Source organism: Micromys minutus (genome assembly GCF_963924665.1).
Source record: "Micromys minutus genome assembly, chromosome: 1".
Classification (NCBI taxonomy): Eukaryota; Metazoa; Chordata; class Mammalia; order Rodentia; family Muridae; genus Micromys; species Micromys minutus.
In genome coordinates, this window is record NC_137969.1 from 28,783,086 (window position 1) to 28,791,385 (window position 8,300).

Here is an 8,300-nt window from a genome sequence, read left to right on the forward strand (position 1 = left end):
CCTTTAATTCAAGGACTCCAAAGGCAGAAACAGGTAGATCTCTGTGACTTCAAAGACAGAGTGGTCTACATAGGAAGTTCCCAGGCTATCTGGGGATACATAATAAGACCTTGTCATAAACAAACAAACAAACAAATATATACATACATACATACATGCATACATACATACATACACACATACGGTAGAGAATGACTACAGAGGAATCTGACATCAACTTTTAGCATACACACACATGCACATATGTATGTACATGCACATGGGTACATGCACATGTGTATATACACAGACATGCTCTCACACACACGTATGTGCACACACAAACACACGTATCTACATATACACAAACACACGTATCTACATATACACAAACACACAAAAGCAGAAGCCTCAGCCACCCGGAGAAAGTATAACTATGAAAATAGTGAATGTTTGTTCTCTCTTTCGCTGGAGCCATTTTAGTTTTCAAACACTCCGAGGATATCTATAGCCATTTTTCAGTTTATTGGTCTTATGTAAAAGCATAGCAAAGCTTATCTTCTTAAGAGAGCCCAAGCGTTATTGCCCAGATGGGTCAGGGCAAGCTCCCATGCTCCTAGGCAGACTAAATACTGCCCAGGTCTGTTAATCTGCTAAATAATGTATTAACACAATAGCCAAGGCACTGGATGATGGTTCCATAGTTGTTCCTTATGTTGTGAGCAGGGGATGGGCCGCTCTGCCCACTACTTGCCTAGATTCCTTTGGCAAGCTGCACTCCCAGTGACCTGCCCAGAGGATCTACTTAGATCTGCAGATGAAAAATACAGACACACACACCAGTTAATCTTAAATTGCTAAGGTTCAATTGCTGGACACTATGAAATTTCCCTCGGCTAGCGCGCCCTCCCCAATACTTCAATGCTCAGCACCCCAAATTTGTCATTAACTTAGTTGTTAAGTTACCTTTAGTCCCAGCTCAAGAGCCCATTCTCCCACCTAGAGAAGCAGCCTATGGCCGCTTCTCCTTAGATCTCACATGGCTGGTCACCTTTACTCCTGCAGAACTATCACCCAAAATCTCCTCATCTGTTCACTCAGTTTTCGGAAAAACTGGGAGTCCCGCCTATTCCACCCAGACCACTGGCCCTTAGCATCTTTATTGACAGATCAAGAACCAATTGGGGAAGGGGACTTCAGAGTCAGAAAAGACCCATTACATCCTCATTGTCAGAGTTGGCAGTCATGGGCTGAAAATATCTGGGGGGAGATTACACTGGTTGTGAGCGATGAGCAGTCTCAGCCAGGGATAGCCACACAGGAACTACCAAGCCTTTAGTTTTTCTTCAGTCAAAATGCCTGTAAATCAGAATCTTGGAGGCAGAGGCAGGAGAACCATAATGAAGGTCTCTCCCAGAAGCAAATGTCAACACTGAACATTGCCTGAGAGGCTTACACACTCATGACATACAGATGTGTTTCATTATAAAATTCCACACACCTATATTGAGTGTTTTGTTCATGTACCCCCAGTACAGTCTCTTGAAGCCCACCCCCTGCTAGTCCCCTTCTACCCAAATAATTCCAATTCTATTTGCATGTCACATACAGAAAGGCAGTTACATAAGTATGGGCTCTACACATGGGCATGCAATGCTTGTATTTCTGAGTCTGGCTTGTTTCATTTACCATGATGGTCTCTGGCTCTATCCATAACTGTGGTGGTTTGAATAGATATGACCCCCATAGACTCATGGGTTTGAATATTTGACCATAGGGAGTGGCACTATTAGGAGGTGTGGCCTTGTTGGAGTAGGTGTGATCTTGTTAGAAGTATTGTCACTGTGTAAGTGGGCTTTGAGGTCTCCTATGCTGAGAAGAGAACTTCTGACTGCCTTTGAATCAAGGTATAGAAAATTTGGCTCCTTTAGAACTATGTCTACCTGTAAACTGCCATGTTTTCTGCCATGATAATAACGGACTAAACCTCTGAAACTGTAAGCCGGCCTCAATGAAATGTTTTCTTATATAAAAGTTGCCTTGGTCATGGTGTCTCTTCACAGCAATGAAACTCTAAGACAGAAGTTGGTACCAAGAACTGGGTTATTGCTGTGACAGGACTGACCATGTTTTTTTGTTTGGAGGAATATGGATTTTGGAACTTTGGATTAGAAAAGCAGTAGAATGCTTTAAGTGGGGCTTAAAGGGCCATCCTAGTAGAAGTATGGAAGATAGTACTGTTGAGGGCTTTTTGAATGATGGGGGTTTTGGCTCAAGAAGTTTCAGAGGAAAAGAATTTTAGTATGTTGCCTAGAGATTGTCTTGTGATATGTTGCTGCCTGAAGACGTATTTGAAAAGATTTAGATGAATTGCATTTGCAAAGGAAATTTCAAAAGAGCCTAGCATAGACTTTGTCCTGTGTTTCACTCTTATGAAGAGTGTTTTAATCAAACATAGCAAGCTTAGAAAGGTAAAATACAAAATGTGTGGTTCAAGGATTAAAGGGGAGCCAGGAAGTGAAACAGAGCTAAATCCTGTGCTCAAGGAAATAAACAGATTACAGATATTAAATGGAATTAAGGGAATGGTGACCTTGGGCAAGATCCCATCAAGCTAAGCTTTTATCTTGTGAAAACAATGTAAAAAGGGAGGCTGCTGCCTATTCTAAGTTGACTATACATTTGAGGTTGTACAAGGGATAGTTATTTCGTCTTAGGCATTATATGATCTGGGTATTGTTTTTATTTGGACATAAGATACGATTGTGTGTCAAGGGTTGGATTGTGTTGGCTATTCTCAGTTACCAACTTGACTATACCTGAAACTGCAATCCAGAAATGCAGGGAACATCTGTGATCCTTATCTCAAGGCTGGAAGACACATGCTTTTGATCCAGATCTTGAAGCATAGTGGCTAAGCTTATCGAGATCTTGTGAAAATTCTTGGGCACATACCCAAAAGATGTCCCACCATGCCACAGAGCATGTGTTCCACCATGTTCATAGCAGCCTTATTTGTGATAGCCAGAAGCTGGAAACAACCCAGATGTCCCACAACAGAAAAAATGATACAAGAAATGCGGTTCCTTTACACAATGGAATACTACTCAGCTATTAAGAATGAGGGCATTATGAATTTTGCAGGCAAATGGCTGGAACTAGAAAATATCATCCTGAGTATGATAACTCAGACCCAAAAGAATATATATGACATGTACTCTATAACAAGTGGATATTAGCTAAAATAGTACATACTTCCCAGGATACAATCCAAAGAACTCAAGGAGGCTAACAAGCCAAAGGGCCCAAGTGAGGATGCCTCAGTCACACTTGGGAGGGAAAAGAAAGCAATCATGGGGTGGGAAAAGGAGGGAGAGACTTGGTTGGGAAAGGTGACAGGGAGGAGAAGAGGGAATATGATCAGGTATTGGGGGATACCAGGAATGAAGCCCTGAGGGCCAGCAGAAAAAATGGAAACAGGCAACCTTAGGAGGTAGGAGAACCCTTTATAATGTACCAGAGACCTGTGAGGTGAGAGACTCTCAGGACTCAAAGGGAGGCACCTTAGATGAAATGTCCTACCGTGGGGAGAGGGAACTTGTAGAGCCCACCTCCAGCAGAAAGACATCAAGTGGAAGGATGGGATTGCCATCCCACATTCAACTCTCTGACCCAGAATTGTTTCTTTCTGAAAGAACTGCAGGAACAAAAATGGAGAAGAGCCTGAGGAAAGAGAGATCCAATGACAGGCCCAAAAAGAGATCCAGCTCAGGGGAAGGCCCCAAGGCCTGACAATATTACTGATACTATGGTGACCTTACAAACAGGCGCCTATCATGACTGCCCTCCAAAAGGCCCAACAAGCAGCTGAAAGAATCAGATGCAGATACTTAAACTCAACCAATGGACAGAAGTTGGTGACACCTGTGGTTGAATTAGGGAAAAGAGACAGGGGCAGAGGAAAGGTGTGGGATTTGGAACAGTTGGAGGGTGGACCAGGAGGGGGATAAAGTCTGAACTTAAAAACAAAACAAAACAAACAAACAAAAAAAAAACCTAAAGAATAAAAAAAAAAATTTTTTTTTTAAAGATCTCGTGAAAAAAATTAAAGAAAAGCTTAGGTCCAGGCATGATGGTACATGCCTTTAATCTTAGGAGACAGAGGCAAGCAGATCCCTGAGTTCAAGGCCAGCCTGGTACAGAGAAAGTTCCAGGTAAAGAAAAGCTTAGGTCCAGGCATGATGGTATGCATCTTTAATCCCTGCACTTAGGAGACAGAGGCATGAAGATTTCTGAGTTCATAGTCAGTCAACAGAGCAAGTTCTGGGACAGCCAAGATTAGGGAGTAAAAGAAATTACTAAAAATTACAGAAAACTGGTAAAGATGGAATAAAACAAGGAGGCCATGTTGTAGCCCCAGCAAGCAACAGAACTTGACAGCTTTGGTCACATGGCTCTGGCTTTAGAGTCAAGAATAAGAGGGGTTACAGGAACAATTGATGCTGGTCATCTGAAGCTAAGAAAGTAGTACAGATTAAGAAGAGAGCAGCATCACTGAGGTGAAATCTTCTGAGAGGTGTTTTCTGAGAGCACAAAGAAGCTAGGTTTCAGAGATAGACATTGTGCTGGACTTGGTAATGTGTAAGAATCACCCAAGTGGTACTAGTTTTGAGGCATAGAGAGTACCTGAAGATTGGTACTGTGAGAGACCAGGAAAGGTCATTGATGAAGGTACAGCTTCATTGGCAGTTGAATGTCCAGGACTGAAGGGGTCATGCAAAGAAATTGAGGCTTAGTACCATGAAAAAAGAGAGAGGCAATTGGTGAAAGTGCAGCCTAGTTGCAGCAGAAGACCCCAACATATCTGAGATGCTAGTACTATGGATGGCCACAAAGAACAGCAGCAGTGGAGTGGAGTTAGCCAGAGCCTAGAGTGCTACAGAGGGCAGAGCTGGAGGAGTGACCCAAGCCCTTTGGAGAAGCCTGGAAGACATTGAAACAAGAAGCTGTGAAGTTGAAGTTGCCTTGGATATCCCAAGATGTTAGAGATGCCAAAGCCATGGAAATGAGGAAAGCTGGTAACAGGGAGTGAAACCAGCCAAAGAGAAAGAATTGTGTTCTAGTCAACAAAGCTGAAAGAAGTTGGATATCAGACATGGAGATGCAGAGTTTGAAGTTTGCCCAGTGGGTCTAACAATAACATCATCCCTTTTCGTTTCTATCCTTTTTTTCCTATCTAGTGTTGGGGGTCAAATGGTGTGGAGAAGGGTGAAAGAAAGAAGAACCCACCAAATAGCAAAAGTGGTACCCTCTGTGGGGGTAGGCAGAATAAAAATTTTTATTTCAAATACCAGAGAAAGTACTGAGATTAAAGGCACGTTCCACCACTGCTCAGCTAACTGGCCTTTTTCATAGTTGCCACTCAACTTTTCTTCAATTTCTATTCTCAACTCCACAAAAATAGTTTCTCTCACCACCTGCTTTGGTTTCCATAGACAAGACCTACCAAGCTGAGAGCACTGGTATAGATGCAAAGCTCTGCAGCCTCACTCTGCACAGCCTACCACCACTTACCATTTCTCCCCTTTAAAGAATCAAACCCTGTTGCTGCAATTTCCAACCCCCAACAAGCCCAATCCAGTTATTATAATTATAAACCAAGAGCCTATATTGTGCAGAACTAACACTATACTAACTCACTCCCCAGCTGTAAGACCCCTTGCTACTGCAGTTTATCCTGGCCATGTGGTTCTACTCTATCATGGTTTCCTTCTCTTCTTCTGTCCTCTTTCCTTCCCTTCTCTCCTCTCCTCTCCTCTTCTCTCTTCTCTACCTGCCCTCACTCTCAAAGACCTTCTATCCCATTTTTCCCCTCCAGTGCCCAAAATGAATAGAAGGTTCACATGTGATCACCTAAGTATGTAATTGACTGCTTATAATAGCAGTGGGGCAACCCCTCTTAAAGAAGCAGAATTAAAATCAGAATACAAACAGCATCAGGACAACTCACATAATTTCCCCTTTTGTCCAATTAAAAAGGCCCATTTTTCAGATATAAATTGGGCACAATTATAACAATTATGCAAATTATTACCTACACTTAACATCCAGTTCATTATATTTGTTAACCATGTATCCTAACTTAAAGAGTTTATAATTCTCTTCCTGAATTGTGTTGATTTTTAACTTGTATTACTATCTGAAATTAATCTTCTCAAATCTGGAACATTTTCTTTAATGCTAAACAACTTAAGTTTAATTATGAGACTATAACTAGTTTTCAACCCCATCAGAGATATGAGAAGGAATTAAATGTTACCTGAATTATGTAGGAAGAACAAAAACATAGCTTCCAAAACTATACAAGTGGTAGAGATAGCTGACTGTCTGGACAGTCCCCTAATATCTTATAACATTGGTGCATTGGTCTTTAGCCTTTTGGTCCAGAACCATCTGACAGACCTTAACTGAAGCAGACATTATCAATGACTAGTTTACTCTGTCTTGGCAGAGCTTATCAGTCGACTATCTTACATCTGTTTGTTGGTTTTTCTGGACAGTGTTTTTGTCTGCAAATGAATTAGGGAAATTCTTGCCCAGTGGCTACCTCACCATGATCGAAGCAACTCTGAATGTCTTCCTTGAAGTGGAATGGGGATACTGTCAGGAGCACACATATCTCATAATCAAATGTTCTTTAATAATGAAATCATATTAAATGCCATATTCTGTGGATCACTGATGCTTTTTAAGACTATATAGATAGCATAACTGAATTGTCAAATATTGATTATTCTTAGCTATTCAGTATTTGAATAATCTTGAAAACACTTGTTGTAATTAACTAAATTAGACTGTAATATGACCATGAGTTTTACTATCTGACTATTAACTTGCATTACTTAATCATCCTAAATAGTTTGTAATAGAAGCTGTTAAAGGTCTAAACCTTTGTATTCATAAATGAGTTGCATAGTCACAATGCCTATCTAACAGTAACAATATTATTTTTAAATTTTGTATTAATATATACAAAATTTTATACCAGTAAAAACCTTAAACATTTATCAATATATATAAATTCTGTACCAATGTAAGAAATTATAATTTCAATTTTGTACAAATATAAAGATTTCTAGCAATGTAAGAATATGGCTATACAATGTTTTAATAGTAAATTTGATAACCTTTCCTTATTTGTCTATTTCTCTAATTTATATATTACTTTATCCCCCTCATCTCTCCCACCCCCTTTTCCTTTACCCAAGAAAGAAGAATAGAGAAGAGGAAAGGAAAGGAAGAAATCCCTGAGTCTGAGCTCTCTAGTTTTCTCCCTGTACAAAGCTACAACATTTACAAACTATCTCTTAAAATTACAACATGTCTATAGTTCATAAAATAATCAGAACCATCCACCCCAACCTGAGAGACTGAGATGATGATCTTCTTTTGATTGCTTTTAGTGAAACTGGGGCAAAGAATTCCCTTCTGGGGTCCAAAGGAAAATAGGAAAATTGATTTAGTCAAAGGAGGACTGACTGGCATCATTTGCTTTCTAGTCTCTATGTGCTGCAAAAGTTCATAGCTTAGCTCAAGTCCTGACTATAAGAGACTGAAAGGCTGTTTGGGTGAGCTAGCTGTCCTGAAATGTCCTAGAGGCAAGTCTTTTAGAGGAAACAGCTTCGATGTAATTGAGGTAGAAGCAAGCAAGGAGCTGGAATGGAAGGTCCCAGAATCTCAGTATCCCAGAGTGTGAATCTTGTCAGGGCTGTCTTTCTCCACTTCCATTCTGTAATATACAAACCTTACAAGCAACGTATAGCTCTGTAAAGACATTCATATGGAACATACAGGGTCCACAGATCAATAAGGATCAATAAAGAAGATCAATAAGGAAAGACAACTGCCTTTCTTTAAAGGTTAATTTGAACTCATAATCAAACCACAATATAAATTTTTATTCATACCATCTTAAAGGATAGTATGTAGTAATAAGTAATGAGAATTTTGTACCCAATAATTGTTATTGGCCATATATAGATATTTAAATATCAGTTGGTCCCAGAGCTGTCTGTTTAGATGTGGGGAATCCAGAGAAAGTGTGAAGAGGCTTGCCTCTGTGCCTGTGAGAAGGCTTTGGAAAGCTACCTGCTCTTTTTTTTTTTTTTCATCTGCTGACCCTTAGCTATGTAGGCTGCCTCACAGGCAGTTACTCCCCAGGTCCTTGCTCCTTCTTTAGGCTCAGGGAACCCCAACTATGTTGTGGCACTTAGGTTGCCAATTCCCAGCTCAGGGCTGGGGTGCTACCTCTGGTTGCCACA